The sequence below is a fragment of the Molossus molossus genome, unplaced genomic scaffold, assembly GCF_014108415.1.
Source record: "Molossus molossus isolate mMolMol1 unplaced genomic scaffold, mMolMol1.p scaffold_m16_p_4, whole genome shotgun sequence".
Classification (NCBI taxonomy): domain Eukaryota; kingdom Metazoa; phylum Chordata; class Mammalia; order Chiroptera; family Molossidae; genus Molossus; species Molossus molossus.
The window spans coordinates 23,888,672-23,905,634 of NW_023425377.1; the positions used below are offsets into that span (position 1 = coordinate 23,888,672).

The 16,963-nt window shown below is 46.7% G+C and overlaps 1 long non-coding RNA gene across 2 annotated transcripts; it reads right to left on the bottom strand.

Moving 5' to 3' along the window:
* Positions 1–8,227: 8,227 nt before the first annotated feature.
* LOC118616066 lies at positions 8,228–12,498 on the bottom strand. Of its 2 annotated transcripts, XR_004956524.1 has the most exons (5): positions 12,455–12,498; positions 11,644–11,873; positions 8,990–9,194; positions 8,539–8,805; positions 8,228–8,446 (listed from the first exon to the last, which is right to left on the bottom strand). It is a non-coding gene; the product is annotated as an uncharacterized LOC118616066 (long non-coding RNA). The 2 variants fall into 2 exon arrangements; XR_004956523.1 differs by lacking the exons at positions 8,539–8,805; positions 8,990–9,194 and having other exon boundaries at positions 8,231–8,446; positions 11,723–11,873.
* Positions 12,499–16,963: the final 4,465 nt, after the last annotated feature.

The following is a 16,963-nucleotide window of genomic DNA, read 5'->3' on the forward strand; positions in this document are numbered from 1 at the left end:
CCGCCTGTGCAGAGGGACAGAGAGGAAAGCTGAGGGGACGTTCGGGAGCTAGCTCAGTGCTCTTCTTTACAGACAGACAAACTAGCCCAAGAAAGGGAGGTGACTTCCTTGTCACTAGTCATTCCAGAGTTAATGACAGATCTGGGGATTGTCCCAGGCCTCTGGACTCCTAATTCTATGCTCCAGTCAAGAACTAATACATAAATGTCTCCTGTGAGACAGATGTGGTATCACCGTCTACTTGCAGATTAAGCCCCGAGAACCCACCAGGCACTTGCATCCTCTATGCCTCAGAGAACAGCACAGGCCACGGTTCCCGCCCCCACAGAGCGACAGGCAGACGAGTGACGGGGCAGCTACAATCCAGGGTGACCCTTGTTATCATGGAGGGGGTGTAGGGTGCCAGTGAAAACATAAGAGGGACATTTAATCTCGATGGAGGGGATAGGAAATCGGTAAAAGTCACCCCCCCTCCCTGCCAAACATCAAAGCTAAGACCAGAGGTTCAATAGGAATGAGGTGAGTTGAGAGCGGTAAGAGCTTTCTGGATGGGGAGGTCGCATATGCAAGACCCTGGAAACAAGCCTGGTAGTGAGGATCTGGAGGGAGTTTGGTGTGGCTGAGATGCAGAGTGTGAGGGGTGGGCTGAGATGTAGAGTGTGAGGGGTGGGCTGAGATGCAAGGTGTGAGGTGTGGGCTGAGATGCAGAGTGTGAGGAGTGGGCTGAGATGCAAGGTGTGAGGTGTGGGCTGAGATGCAGAGTGTGAGGGGTGGGCTGAGATGTAGAGTGTGAGGGGTGGGCTGAGATGCAAGAGTGTGAGGTGTGGGCTGAGATGTAGAGTGTGAGGGGTGGGCTGAGATGCAGAGTGTGAGGGGTGGGCTGAGATGTAGAGTGTGAGGTGTGGGCTGAGATGTAGAGTGTGAGGGGTGGGCTGAGATGTAGAGTGTGAGGGGTGGGCTGAGATGCAAGGTGTGAGGGGTGGGCTGAGATGCAAGGTGTGAGGTGTGGGCTGAGATGTAGAGTGTGAGGGGGGGCTGAGATGCAGGTGTGAGGGGTGGGCTGAGATGTAGAGTGTGAGGGGTGGGCTGAGATGCAGAGTGTGAGGGGTGGGCTGAGATGCAAGGTGTGAGGGGTGGGCTGAGATGTAGAGTGTGAGGGGTGGGCTGAGATGCAGAGTGTGAGGGGTGGGCTGAGATGTAGAGTGTGAGGGGTGGGCTGAGATGTAGAGTGTGAGGGGTGGGCTGAGATGTAGAGTGTGAGGGGTGGGCTGAGATGTAGAGTGTGAGGTGTGGGCTGAGATGTAGAGTGTGAGGGGTGGGCTGAGATGCAAGGTGTGAGGGGTGGGCTGAGATGCAAGGTGTGAGGTGTGGGCTGAGATGTAGAGTGTGAGGGGTGGGCTGAGATGCAAGGTGTGAGGGGTGGGCTGAGATGTAGAGTGTGAGGGGTGGGCTGAGATGCAGAGTGTGAGGGGTGGGCTGAGATGCAGAGTGTGAGGGGTGGGCTGAGATGCAGAGTGTGAGGGGTGGGCTGAGATGTAGAGTGTGAGGGGTGGGCTGAGATGCAGAGTGTGAGGGGTGGGCTGAGATGTAGAGTGTGAGGGGTGGGCTGAGATGCAGAGTGTGAGGGATGGGCTGAGATGTAGAGTGTGAGGGGTGGGCTGAGATGTAGAGTGTGAGGGGTGGGCTGAGATGTAGAGTGTGAGGGGTGGGCTGAGATGCAGAGTGTGAGGGGTGGGCTGAGATGTAGAGTGTGAGGGGTGGGCTGAGATGCAGAGTGTGAGGGATGGGCTGAGATGTAGAGTGTGAGGGGTGGGCTGAGATGCAGAGTGTGAGGGGTGGGCTGAGATGTAGAGTGTGAGGGGTGGGCTGAGATGCAGAGTGTGAGGGGTGGGCTGAGATGTAGAGTGTGAGGGGTGGGCTGAGATGTAGAGTGTGAGGGGTGGGCTGAGATGTAGAGTGTGAGGGGTGGGCTGAAATGCAAGGTGTGAGGTGTGGGCTGAGATGCAGAGTGTGAGGGGTGGGCTGAGATGTAGAGTGTGAGGGGTGGGCTGAGATGCAGAGTGTGAGGGGTGGGCTGAGATGTAGAGTGTGAGGGGTGGGCTGAGATGCAAGGTGTGAGGTGTGGGCTGAGATGCAGAGTGTGAGGGGTGGGCTGAGATGCAAGGTGTGAGGTGTGGGCTGAGATGCAGAGTGTGAGGGGTGGGCTGAGATGTAGAGTGTGAGGGGTGGGCTGAGATGCAGAGTGTGAGGGGTGGGCTGAGATGTAGAGTGTGAGGGGTGGGCTGAGATGCAAGGTGTGAGGTGTGGGCTGAGATGCAGAGTGTGAGGGGTGGGCTGAGATGCAGAGTGTGAGGGGTGGGCTGAGATGTAGAGTGTGAGGGGTGGGCAGAGATGATGGACACAGGCAGGACCAGATCACAAACAGCAGTGTGAACAGTGAGTTTTGACACTTGAAGACAAAAGCCCTGTGGAGGTGTTAGTCAGTAAAGTCTCAGAGAAAGAAGAATGAGTGACCTCATAAACTGTGGGGCTGCCCATACCCACTCTAGACACTGGTATCTGACTGTTCATTGAGCAGGTTAAAAAGAGGATTTGGGTGTTAGGTATCAGGGACCTAGATGAGCTTACTGCAGGCTGGCGGTGTCAGCCGGTAGGTGGACATAAGCCCTAGAGCCTCTTGTCTCCCTTGACGGCCCTGGTTTATGTCTATGAAATCTCAAGGCTTTTTTGGACATTTTCTTGAGAACCACTGCTCAAGTGAACTTGAGGGCTTCGTCACCAGGGCGCCAATGCATATTTGGCGAGCAGAAGAGCAAGCTGGGATTTGGAGCACCTTAAGAATCTGGGACAACCCCATCCCCCACCTTGCAGAGGATGGATACCTCTGCCAAAGCCTAAACCTTGAGGGAATGTCACAGGTCTGTGAGCGTCCCTACTGTTTGTGAATACTTCAATAATAGAAGATGCTTTTGATTTATTTATAGATTTCAGTTCAATAGTGAAATTCTCCAGCTTGTCATCTACTTTCTTGAACACAGTTATTTGAAAGTCTGTCTGATAATTTTGGTATCTGCATCACCTGTGGATTGGTTTCTAACATCTTTTTCCTCTTGGTTCTGTTTCTTGGTATGCAAGGTGTATTCCGTGCATGAAATATTACAGATACACGCGTTATTCCGGCAAGTGGTTGGTTAGCTGAATTCCATCCAGTTAGGGACTCAGCTGAGTCAAGGATGCTTTTCAGCCCTTGTTAGGTTGGCTCGCCCTGCGCCTGGCTCCCATCCCTGGGATGTGACCTCTGGGGGTTCTGAGTGAGACCTGTCTGCCTTGCCTCCTATTGGACATTAATTTTTGTTTCCCCAACATGGTAAAACTGCTAAAGTCTCTGCTGAACTTTTAAAACACCTTCTGCTTGACTTTTTTTTTTTGGCCCCTTTCTTTGATAGCTTAAGACTCAGCAAATGCCCCAAGCTGAAACACAGAAGAGACTCATCTGCTCTCTAGGATCTTGGTCCCTCAAGTCCTAGTACCTCCTTGATGACTTCAAGCAGATGTTTTTTTAATGAAGTTTTTTGCTGAAAGTATTACGACAAATACTTTTAGCCCCCATTGACCCCACTTCTGCCCCCTCCCCCCAGGCCTTCGCTGCACTATTGTGTGTGTCCATTGGTTATGCACATGTGCATATACCTTCTTTGGTTAACCTCTTCCCACTCCCCCTCTTCCCTTCCCTCTGAGATTCATCAGGCTGTGCCTCACTTCCATGTCTCTAGACCTATTTTTTTTTTGTACATGCCCCTAGCAGGAACCAAAACCAGGACTCTCTGGTCCACAGGCAACGCTCCAACTGCTGAGCCAAACTGGCCAGAGCTCTAGATCTAGTTTGTCTGCTTATTTTGTTCATTAGATTCCACATATAAGTGAGATCATGTGATACTTGCTTTCTCTGATTGGCTTATTTCACTTAGCATAATACTCTCCAGGTTCCTCCCTGCAGTCTCGAAGGGTAAGAGATCTCGCTTTTTCACAGCTACACAAAGGAACCCACTCTCTGGGAGAACATATTTGCCAATGATATATCTGATAAGAAATTAATTTCCAAAATATTTAGAGTACTCATACAACTCAACAAAAGGAAGACAAACAATCTAATTAACAAATGGGCAAAGGACTTGAATAGACACCTCTCCAAACAGGTCATACAAATGGCCAGGAGACATATGGAGAAATGCTAACATCTCTAATCAGCAGAGAGATGCAAATCAAAACGACAATGAGGTATCACCTCACACCTGCCAGAATGGCCGCCATCAACAAATCATCAAACAACAAGTGCTGGCGAGGTGTGTGGAGAAAAGGGGACTCTAGTGCACTGCTGGTGGGAATGCAGACTGGTGCAGCCACTATGGAAACAATATGGAGTTTTCTCAAAAAATTATAAATGGAACAAGCAGATTTCTAAAAATTTTGCATTTTACCCAGCTTTCTAGTTGTTGTTGTGGACACTGCAAGCTGTTCTATCACAGACAGAGGCAGAGCAATGGACTATTAATTCCTCGAGGCCGGGGCAGCGACTCCAACGGGAAGGTTGCCATGGTGTTCAGGCAGCCGGCAGAGTAGCTTCACTATTGGGCTTGGCTGGCTGCTCCTTCTGATTCCAGGGTCCCCAGAGCTTTGCTGCATCATCCTTCCTCAAATTCCTTTGTCAATTGCTCAGTTTCACAACCCCATCACCTTGCCCTGTGACGGGTCCCCAGGGGCGGGACGTGCAGGGGAGAGGGAGCAGGTAGGACTTGTCTGTAGGTTCTCCATGGAGCAGAATCAGGCCCTCCAGGGTGCGTTTGGAGACACGTGAGATTTTTTTTTTTTTTCTTTTGTTGCCACAGTGATTGGAAAACCTACTGTGGCCAGGGTTGCTTGGAGCAGTCCTGCCCAAAGTGAAATTTTTTTGCCCAAACTATTGTTTTCCCATTAAGAAAAGATGAGCTCCTTTTACCCACACCCTGGATTCCACCCACTCCTCTCTTTTTGGGAATTTTTCCCCAAATGGTTTCCTTTTCCTCCATACATTCATGTCTTCTTCTCGATGAGATCAATCCCATGAGCATATAACAAGCTCTAGTGTCTCCCGTTAAAATCAATCCAAGTCAGACACAAGAATTTCCTTTGTTTTACGTCCTCTCCTCCTCTAGCTCACCACCTCGCTCTTCTGCTTCCTTCTATAGAAAATCTTGATCTGCGTTCATTCTAGGCTTTGTTGCAATCACAGTTTGGGCCCAGAGGAAAACAAAACGCTTACTAATTCTGTTCCCAGCAGCGGGATGGGGTATCTTCCTCACTGGCTTTCTTGGCTGGCCGAACCCTGGGCACCAGAAATAAATCAACCTGAGCTTGAATGCCTGGGAAAGGGCCGCTGCAGCCCGAGCCAGGCCACATTCCTCCAGAGGAGGGAAGGAAGGAAAAGAGGATACCTTTGTCTCAGCTAAGCTGCTCAAGGACATTCCTGCGGCAGCCAAGTCAGGTTCCGAACCCAGTGGGGTCCTCCATTCATGCCAGTAGACACACACAGAGCTTGAGTTTCACCATGACCTTGGCCAAGTCATTGTGTCATCATCCCAGCGACTCTGGATTCCCTGACTTCCTCTCTCTCCGCTAAGAATGTCCTGGGTGGAGTGGAGTGGTATTTATGCCAACAGGCTGTTGGAGGATGGGAAACCTGGCTAGTAATATGCAAGACACAGATGTCCGATGGGAAGGTGAGTCTCGTTTGGTGTGACCCTGGAGGGACTGGGACCCACAGGGCGTCTCGAGGCATGAAGCACGTAGACCAGGACATGAAGAGCGATGCCCAGGACCTGTGTCATGGCTGCTGGAGGAGCTGCTTGTCAGAGCCCCTGTCAGCCGTTTTGGGAGATCCTATACTGTCCCTGCCTTTTCTCGGTCGTCATTTAAGTAAACAATTTGGTGAGGCCCCAGCATCAGAAGAAAAGGCATGTTGGTTTATTGCACTTTTTATCTGAGGCTCACTTTAAACACGGATGCGCTTACTGCTAATGACTCTGGGCGCCTTGCAAAGATGGGGTGGTGGCGGGGGTCGTGGTGGGGAAGGAGTACGCAACATCCTTCAGAAATGCAGTGTCCCATGTACATCACCTTTCATTTGCTTCTGGCTGGGAGGGCCGTTATAGGGTTGGACTAACATTGAAACGTGTCACTAATCTCTCAGTAGACGCAGCTTTGTGGCGCAGCCTCCTAACAAGTGCCAAAGTCTGTGTCTGAATCCAGAACTGACCTTCAACCCCACCTGCTCATTCCAGAGCCTCTTCAGTCAGGGCTGAATCCCGGCTCTGCCACTGTGACCCGGGGCTCGTTTTTTTCCACTTTTGTTTCCTCATTTGTAAATCAAGGGTTATAGCGACTACTTGAGTTATTATGACTATTAAATGAAATAAACCATGAAAATGCTTAACACAGCGCCTGGCACAGAGCACGCCCTCAATACCTGCTAACTGCTCCAACCACCACGACCAGTAATTGCGAAACAGGAATGGGAAAAATGGAGAGATGGGAATTGACCACAAGCCTATAATCCAGCCAGGGATGGGTCGCCAAACTATAAAATATGCTCCCAGCAACTCAGCTGGCAGACCACACGGCCGTCCTTGCACAAGTGCGGGGACGTGGAGCCGTGTCCCCCCCCCACATTGTCTCCAAGCTTTTTGGATCATACACTCTATCAGTGACATAACTGTAAGGACTCCCTACGATAGATATATTCTTATTTGTAAATTGCATACACGTGTCAAGGTACTATCAAGTACATTATAAAACATAAAATATAAAACTTAAAAACCTGAGATAAAAGGTATCAAGAGAAGCTGTACTATTTCCTCCCCGCCCTCCTTTTTTGAGACATCTGTGCTGGTCTGGGGGTGGGTCTGGGGGCCTGAGAGAGGCCATTCTATCAGTCAGGCTTCTTGTTGCCAGGATCAAATGAGATAGCCTTTGTAAAGCAATGATAAGATTTTTAGCTACGGTTATCTTCGAGTGGGTAAACTCATGTACACACATTAGTCTTGCTCATCTCCAACACGCAACAGCCAACAGGGCCATGGCAAGCCCCTGGGTTCCTTTCTCTCTCCATCCTGGTTTCTTATTCCGACTGATCCTCGGACCGCCTTCCCTCCCTCCTGACAGTCACTATTACCCAGTTTCTCCTCGATATTTCTGATCGCTCCAGCTCCTGTTCCTGTTCATGGGACAGCAAGGACAGCTCTGATGTTCTATTTTGACCGTGTGGCAAGGAAGCAGAGGGAGGGCTCGTGGGACAATGTTTACAAAGCCTACAGTCGTGTACAGGAATGTCCCAGCCTTCACTCACCGCTCACTCACTGACTCACCCAGAGCGACTTCCAGTCTTGCAAGCTCCATTTATGGTAAGTGCCCTGCACCACTTTTTTGAACTTTGATATCATACTTTTTTTATGTTTGTTTAGATCTACAAGCAGCATTCTGTTATAACGGCCTGCAGTGTTCAGTACAGTAACATGCCGTACAGGCATGTAGCTGAGGTGTGTGGTCGTTACACCATCTTGGTCTGTGAAAGTGCATGCGATGATGTTCACACAGGGGCAGAATCGTTGCTTCATGACTCATTTCTCAGAATGTGTCCCCATGGTTAAGCAACGCATGACTGTACTTGAAATTTCACTGTCTTGAAAGCAATAACAATTATTCGTTTGCATCAGGAATATACAAGTTGGGCAGGGCTCAACAGGGTGGGCTCATCTTTTCTCCCTGCCCCTTCGATGGCTTGACCAAGACGGCTCACTCATCTGGTTGGCAATTTAGTGCTGGCTGCCATCTACAATCTCATCTGGGGCTAAGGGTCCGGGGCTTCAGTTCCTGGCCATATGGCCTGTCCATGTGGGCCTCTGCACGGTCTACTTGGGCTTCCTTACAACGTCATGACTGGGTTCCAAAGGACAGGAAGTGGGAACTGCCACTTTTTAAGACCCGAGCCCAGAACCTGACACAGCATCACAGAACCTAGATTTCAGGCGAGTGACCTAGAGCTCCTCTCAATGGGAGGACTATCAAAGAATTTTTGGGTCAAATTTTAAAAGTGCCACATCCTAGTTATAAAAATCCATAAAACAAACTGAAGGGTTGTCCATGACTTGGTATTTGTTAACCAATCCATCATCTCATTTCCTGATAAGGTCTCTCTGTGCACAATGACCTTCTTTCTGGTTCCTCCAATGTACTGTGTTCTACTCACCTCAGGGCTATTGCACCTGCTGTTCACACCCACCGGAATACTTTCCCTGTCCTTCCTCAGTCTTCTAACTTCAGATCTCAGCCTAAAAGTAATCTCCCAGTACTAGTCCAGGTTAAGTTCTTCTGTTTTAAGCTCTCACACAATTCCTGGGTCACTAGATGCATCCTAAGTATAGTTAAAAAATAAAATAAAATAAGTGATTAAATAAATGAGAAAAAAAAAATCACTGTCTCCTCATTCTGAAATGCCTTTCCCACCTCCATGTCTTCATGATGCTCCCTAGCCCCATCCACTGCCCAGGTTCTAGGTGGATGGACAGATTCTCTTGCAGCATTTCGACTCTTCAACTTCCTCCAGGAAGGTGATGATTTTCCCGAGAATCCACCCAGGATAAACATGCCGCCTTCAGGACTCACTGGCTCCACAGCGTGTGGGATGGAAAGTCCTGTGTGCTTGTTTCCGTGGACCTTGGTTTACTGGTCGCAGTGTCCCTGTCAACATTGTCACTCTCTATTGTGAAGCTCCTGGAAAGCAGACACAGTATCTCTCTGACTCATTCTTCTCTTTATTCTTAGAAAACAGGAAACAGATGACCTGAGGGTCAGCGGAGTGAAGATGGCTTTTAACAGGCAGAGGGTACAGAATGAGCAGAGACGGAGAGGGCTGGGTGTGCTCCCTGTCGTCTGGTGGGCAGGACTTGGACCTTACCATGCTGTGGCCTAGGATCAATTTCTGGTCAGGGAAGGAGACAAGTCTTATGATGAAAAGCCAAGAGTCCTGGTTTACCATCATCACGGGCTGTCCCTTAGCGTCCCTGAGAATTGTCCCCTTACCCAAAAGGGCATTTAGACAAGAGGGTAACCAGGGGCTGCTCCAGCTCCAGTGATTCTGACAGTGATTAGCTCCTCCAGCCCTGTAGGCAGACAGATGAGGGTTCAAGTTTAGGTTCGCTCTTTTGATCTATGTGACATAGGCTAAGGTACTTCACCTCTTTGGGCCTCACTTTTGTCATCTATAGTCTGGAGATAACAATTCTTCCTTAATAAATCTGTTTTGAGAATTCAAATAATAAACTATTCAAAGTATTTAGTTTGGTAAGCACCGAATAATCATTTAAACCAACAAACAGTTATTGAGAACCACTTACAGAAAGATGCAGTACAGCGGAGTGGTTATAATCTTGATCATAGAGTCAGATAACACATGAGCTTAAATACTGATTTTATCATTTACTTGCTGTATGACCTTGGGCAGATGACTTATCCTTTCTGAACTTTCGTGTTTTTATGTCTAGAATGAGGAATGAGTTATCATCTCTTATTGTGATTGTTATTGTGATGATTCAATAAGATATTGTATATAAAATGTTTATCATGGTGCCTAATATATAACATATGTTAACAAATAAAAGCTTTTTGTTTGAGATTATTATCGCAAATAACGGCTCTTCCTCAGGGAAGAGCCTGCAGTTCAGTTTGCTTGTATGCAGGGAAGCACGCAGAGGAATGCTGGGAAATGTTTGGAAAAGAGGCTGGGATCAGGCGTGGAGGTTCTTGAATGCCCAGATGAGGTTTTTGAGTTTTCTTCCACTGGCAATGACAAGCCCACCAAAGAAATTTAGGCTTTCAAAAAGATTAATTTCAATGTAGAATATAGAAGATATACTGGAAATGGAGACACTTATTCATTCATTCATTCATTCATTCATTCACTCATTTATTCATTCAATCACTCATTTATTCATCCATTCTATCAATTACCTAACAATTATGAGTTCCTATATACATGGCACTAGATGGTGATGATGCAGGAAAAGACAGATTATTAAATAATACTTAACATGTAGTAGCTACTAGAATAGAGAAGCCCCTAACTCAGATTTGTGGAGGGCTCTAAAAATTCTTCCAGAAGGAAATAACATTTAAATGGAAACCGGAAGCATAAAGGAAAAAGAGCATTTTAGGGAGAAGTATCAAGTGCAAAGGATACATAGGCCAGAGAGAGCAGGGTGAATGGAGGTCCTGAAAAACATTTAGTCTTTAAGAAAAAAGGTAAGAAGAATCAGAACTCGGGTAATGACCGTGGTGATAGAGAAGGGGTGATAGATGAGTATGTCACCGTGGAGATCAAAGCTGGAGAATGTGATGACAGACTGGGCATGTGGGAGATACAGAGGAGTCAAGGGTGACTCTAATGTGACCTCTCTTCCCAGGTTAGTGACCCTTACTTTCGTTTGCCTCTTACTTCTCAAGAGTGTGTGCTGGATTTTGCAGTGTCATCTTGGTTTTGTTGGGAACTACATCTGCTTCCCTTTATGGTTCCAGGCCAGAGTTGAGCAAAAGAGGAACTTGTACAAGGTTTGGAAGGCAGAAATAAAGCAGCAGCCACTGTGAATCTCTAAAGGTCATTGTGGTCAGAGGTGGAGACAGAGGTACCTGGCAGGTGTCAGCTCATCGCAGCTGCAGGTCTGCTGCCTTGTCTCTGGACCCCCAGAGGCAGTAGCCTCTGAGAGGTAATGGCTTCCCACAGACCTCTTCATGCACCACCACTTTGTGAGCTCACTTTGGTGGCTACAGATGCTTAACTTTTCAGATTTACTCTGACTCCTTTTCTGATCTTTCAAATATGCCTTTAAGACATTCACGTCCCCAGCGGCTCCCATAATTATGTTAAGGTCTAATTTTTATGACTTTCTTATTCCATAGCACTCGTCATGAATCCACCCCCAACTGAATCTTAACTGAAGGCTCACAAAGTTCTCAGTAGCTTGGATTTCTTATCCTTGACTATTTCTGGTTTACTCAAGCAGCCAAGGATGGACAGATATGGGTGTTTATTCCCCTTAAGGAGAGGCATAGATTATCATCTCATCTAGTCCAGAAACAAATAAAGATATTTGTTTGAGACACTGTTTTCCTCTCCTTTCACTCGGGAGACCAAAACATAAGAAATCATAAGCCAGATGACTAAGCAATAACATAAGATGGGGGAGAGTAGAAAGAATGTTCCAAGGAGAGGGAACAGGATGTGCAAAGATCCAGAGGTCACAATGCCTCCTCGTCTACCTTAGGCTTGTTGTGAACAGTAACTAAGACAATAAGTATGACGGCACTCCGGAAATGGTATAAAGGTGTGCAGATGTGGAATCAAATTGGGAGGACCATTCATAAGAAATACGTTTTGCTTTCTGCTCTTCAGTAGTCCCTTGGGTTCTTCAGGTGAACCTCTATGCTCCAGCCATTAGACGACTAGAATTTCAAAGAGCATAATGATGTGGTTAGTGTCAGCAGGGCCTAGTGCCTTTGGCTCAGGGAAAACCACTGTCTGCTCCCAAGCCACTAGGGAACAGGAACTGAGAGTACCTAAAGGCCAGTTGGTTCCCCTTCCACGCCAGAACTTCTCTGAAATGGGAGTGTCCTGGTAACTTCAGAGGTACTTCACCTTTCCTGTTCTTGACCCATTCGATTTAGTTTTTCTCCTCTTCTTCTAGGACAAGTCAGAGGGTCACACTTCTAAAAAATCAGTTCCAACACTTCCTTGCTGTGTGAATGGGGACAAGTTACTTCAACTCTCTACATCTCAGTTTCTGCGTCTGCAAAATAAGGATCATGACTTATGGGATGGTTGTGAGGATTAAATGAGTTGTATGTGTCAAGTTTTTAAAACAACGCACAGCTCATACTGAGTGATCAGCGACTGTTAATTGATAAGGTCATGATAAAATAATTGCTATGATTGCTATGGAATCAAAAGGTCTATTGTAGTCTTGTTAAGACTAAATCAAATATTGTGAAATTCTCCGTAATCTTTATTTCTGGCATTTTATTCTTAGAGAAATCAAGTGACTTAGAAGTTCAATGATTTCTGACTAGTAGTTGCATTACATACCGATTCCAGGGCATATGAGGAGAAATTGGTCTGGTTCGTCATTCAAATCATGATTACCACGAAGGGAAAGAACAAGTATTTAGCCTGGGTTCGCCACCAGTTACCACTCCACCTGTCTCCTTGCCTTTAAGCCATGGAATATGTCTCCATGGGCTAGCTCTGCTTCTTTGCCTTCTACTGACTACTGATCAGCTACCCTTTGTCCTCCTCCCCCTTACCTTCCTCCTCCCCCCTTCTCCTCCTCACCCTCCTCTTCCTCCCCTTCCTCCTCCTTTTTTCACTCACCTTTTAAGGAAGGAAAAACAGATGAGGAGGAGGGTGTCGGAGAAACATCTGTAACAAAAATAAATTGATAAAAATTGAAAAAAATAAGGAAGGAAAGATAAAACTTTTAGAAAAAAATAACAAAAATACGTCTATTATATACTGTGAATAATTAAGGGAGACAATAATGAAAAGAAGGAAAGAAGAGAGAGTAAGAAAATGAAGAAAAAATGGAAAAAGAAAGAGGAAAAAAAGAAGGAATGAGAAGAGACCAAACAGGAAAAAAAAAAATTCTGGTAGAGCAAAATGCACATTGGAGACCATTTTTATACATTCCCTGTGGTTTAAATTTTATCTGACAACCTTTCAGAGATTTGAAGAAGCTACTGTGATTTCATAAGATTAGTTTTTATTTTTATTTTTGCTTTCCTCCAGGGTGAATTTACCTAATGTTTTCTCTTGCTCTACAGAACACAGTTTGCGGAGTCTCTAATAGTCCAGTTGTCCTTTCTGGGTGGTGTTTAGTAGGTCAGCATCCCTACTGGAGGGCGTGCCCAGAGGTGGACAGGGTTTCCCAGAGTAGCCCTGCTGTGGGCTGATGAGCAGAGCGCAGTAGGACTGTCACTGTCTGCTCATCACAGGGAGTCACTGGACTCTCCTTTGTTCTCTGCCTGTCTCTCTTCCCTCAAAGATTTATAGCAGTGATTCTAAAACTGTTTGGTCTTAGATCTCTTAAAACAATGACTGAGCACTACCACTAGGTCTTGTTTATACAGATTACACCTGCTGACATTTACCATACAAGAAATTCAAACATATACGTTTTTAAACATATAAGTTTTTAAACGTTTTTATTGAATTTTTTTGAGAGAGAGGAAGGGAGAGAGAGATAGAAACATCGATGTGACAGAGAAACACTGATTGGCTGCTACCTGCACGCCCCCTACTGAGGACTGAGCCTGCAACCCGGGCATGTGCCCTGACCGGGAATCGAACCGGGACACTCCGTCCACTGAACCACAGCAGCCGGGCAAAAATATAAGTTTTTAAAATATTGACTTATTAATTCACTGAAAAGTAACAAAAATAACCTCATTGCATGTTAACATAACATATATTCATGAAAAAAATTTCTAAACCAAAAAATAATATCAAGAAAAAATGACATTGTTTTATATCTTTGCATAGTTTTTTAACATCTGGCTTGGAAGACAACCTGATTTTCATATCTGATTTTGCATGTAATCTGTTGCAATGCGCTGCTTTGTTGAAGTATATAAATAAAGTCTGGCCTCTCGCAGAGGCATAGTTGGGAAGGAAGAAATATTTCAATGGTCTCTGCAGGTCCTTATGGGGCTCCTCCTTTAATACTGTTCTTTCTGAACTGGACAAGTGGTAGTTTCTGCATGGTTAGTTGCAAAGTGGAATCTGGAACCATATCAATGAATTTTTAACAGATTTTATTACATATAATTTATTGGTCTATCTTACACTTTAAATGGATCTTTTACTAGTCATGATTTTGTAACATCATGCAGTGGTTACTGGAGAAATGTTCATTCACTGACTCATGCTAATCTTCCCAATATTAACACATTTCATTCTACAATATAAAAAAACTAATCACATTCACTAGCATTACCATCAATCTTAGAAAAATATCTAAGTATTGGGAAGCTGACAAGCTCATGATGGCGGATATAAGTCTTCCAAAACTCACTTGAAAGCTTGCATTTTATCTTAGGCAACATTGGCAGTGATTTTTCTTGAGGTGACAAGCTCACTTCATTCATTTTTGAGAAAATGACTGCCAAACGCCCACATCTGAATAACATAGTTTGTTAGTCAGTTAGTCATTTATTCTTTCAAGTACAACGTTGTGTTTTTTTCTCCATGACAAAGGCAGCTCGTTCATGTTGCAAATCACACATCTGTAGGTGTGTGTCCCTCCACAACTCTCCTACTGCGGGGTCTACAAAGACCTCATGCCTGCCCTGATTTAGTCACACAGAACATTAAAAAGAATACTCAAGGGTCAAGATGTAAAAAATTGACAATATGTACGACTTCAATAAATGGTTAAGTGAAACAGGCGTTTTTCTTTCTTTCTGGTAAAGAATCTGATGAGTGTACGGTTGGGTGCCGCTACCTCATCCGTGCTCAGGCGCCGGCAGTTCTGCCTGCTGCTGCTTCTGCCCCATTGTGTAACCGTCAACACAGTGAAAACGACAAAGTAGCATTGTCTTGACAATAGTTTTGGTTTTGTGGATCCCTTGAAAGGATCTCCAGGCTTCTCAAAGCTCTGTGGACCACACCTTGAGAGCTGACTGTTTCCAGGAGGCCCCCCCAATTTCATTAGTTATGTTGAGTCTTAACACGGGTCTTATCAGTGATGGCTGGGCTGTCTTCAACAAGTTGGGGGGCTCTTGAAAGAAATAACATGAAGAGCAACAGAACATATCTTAGGTGCTGGTCGGATGCTTTTCATACATTTTCTTGCAGTAACCCTCAAGATAGGTTCTTCTTCTTCTTCTTTTTTTTTAAAAAAATAAGTTTTATTAATTTTTTTAGAGAGAGAGTCAAAGAGAGATAGAAACATCCATCGGCTGCTTCCTGTACGCCCCCTACTGGGGGTCGAGCCCACAACTTGGGCCTGTGCCCTGACCAGGAATCGAACCGGGGCCTCTCAGTCCATGTGACGATGCTCAATCCACTGAGCCACACCGGCTGGGCGAGGTAGGTTCTCTTTTATCCTCACTTTCAGATGAGGAAACTGGAAATCAGAGAGGTGAGTTAACTTGCCAAAGATCACACAGCTGGTAAGGAGAAAGCCGGTGTGAAAGTCTGGGCAGCCTGATTGCAGAGCCCGTGCTCAGAATGGCTTGCTATTGCTGGAGGGCTCACAGGGTGGGTACCATGAAGAAACTGCACGCCAGAGCGCCAGGAGGTCAGGCAGTGCCTGCGAGTCTTGGACCCAAGGGTCTAAAGCAGCAATTCAAAGATTTCCTCCGAATCTATTTTCCCATCTGATTCCCACAAATGCCCCGAGTTGGCTGGTGAGAGTTGTTATTTCCATTTCATAGGTAAGGAAGTTGACGCTACTTCACACAGAAGGATCCCCTTGTAGGCCCAGAGAGTTCCACCTTCTCACCCAAGGCCAAGGGCTCAGGACCCTTCCTGGCAGCTCCCCCCCTCGCGGTGTCCCACTGTCACATGCTCTGGGGAACTTGGCCAAATAGTCAATGTTGTCATTGCTTCTAGAGAGAGACAGACATGCAGGGTGGACCCACTGTCCCCGGTGCCACCGAGAAGAAGCGACCGAGGTCCTTGCACTGGTCGGGCCAGTGGTGAGAGCCCCCCTCACCTCCGTGTCTGTTACCAAGACTCAAGGTGGGTCCCCTCCTGGGCATGCGATTCCACGTCGAGCAGTAAGCAGTCTATTTGCCAACAGAAAAGGGAGCGTGGAGGGGTCGGGGTGGCGGGCGGGGGAGAACAGGCCAGAAAAGAGCTAAAGCCTTTGAGGCAGCTGCCAAGGGTTTGAAGAGACAGCAAAAATGCCCCAGCTCAGATCCCTCTCTACAAAAAGAGAAGCTGAGTCCTGCAGTCAGGGAGAAGCTTGCCACACAGACTGAAAAGGAAAAAGGCCAGGCTGGCCCCAGGCGCCCTGATGCCAGTCTTGCAGCCCTTCCAGAAAAGAGACCATTTTTATGTAAATAAAAGCAGCCTGCCCGGCACCTCCCTTCTGCTTTCTCATTGCAAACGTGCCACCAGCACCCAAGGCTGCATTGCAAGGAGTTCGAGCCCTCGGGACACGTGCCCCTTCTGTGAGTTTCTTATGAACAGGGACTGAGAAGCGGGCTGGAATTTCTTTGGTTTCTGGGGACCACCCCCCCCAGGGTTTGTGACAGTGCTCCTTTTGCACACCACTCTGGCTTTTAAATTCCAAGTGGGTATTTTGTTCCATTCACTCCGAGATTCCTTTCCTTCCAATGCCTCAATTTTCGCCTTTGTTCTTTTGTTTATATTCCCTAGACAATCAACAGTTCCTGAAAGTTACAGGCCTCCTGGATACGGAAGAGGGAATATTTCAGGACAGTTCCTGAATGTCCATCTGAGCCTTCAAAGCCCCACGCAAGGTCAGCAAACAGCCTCCAAAAATAAGGGGGGGATCCTGCTCGAGTCAGGCTGGCTCCAGGTGGAGGCCTGTGCTCTCCTCAGCATCCCCCCTGGTCCCCCGCCTCAGGACAGTGCTGCCCACGCCCCACAGCCTTCCACGTCGAGCCCCACATAGAGAAAGCTTTTCAGAACTAAGGGGAAGATTGCCTGGTCCCCTAGTGCCTTTTTTTTTTTTTTGCTTTCTTTTTTAAATGTTTTTTTCTGTATTGATTTGAGAGGGAGAGGAAGAGAGAGATAGAAACATTAATGAGAGAGAACATCGATTGGCCGCCTCCTGCATGCCCCCCACTGGGGATCGGGCCCACACCTGGACATGGGTCCTGACGGACAATCGAACCAGCGACCTCTTGGTGC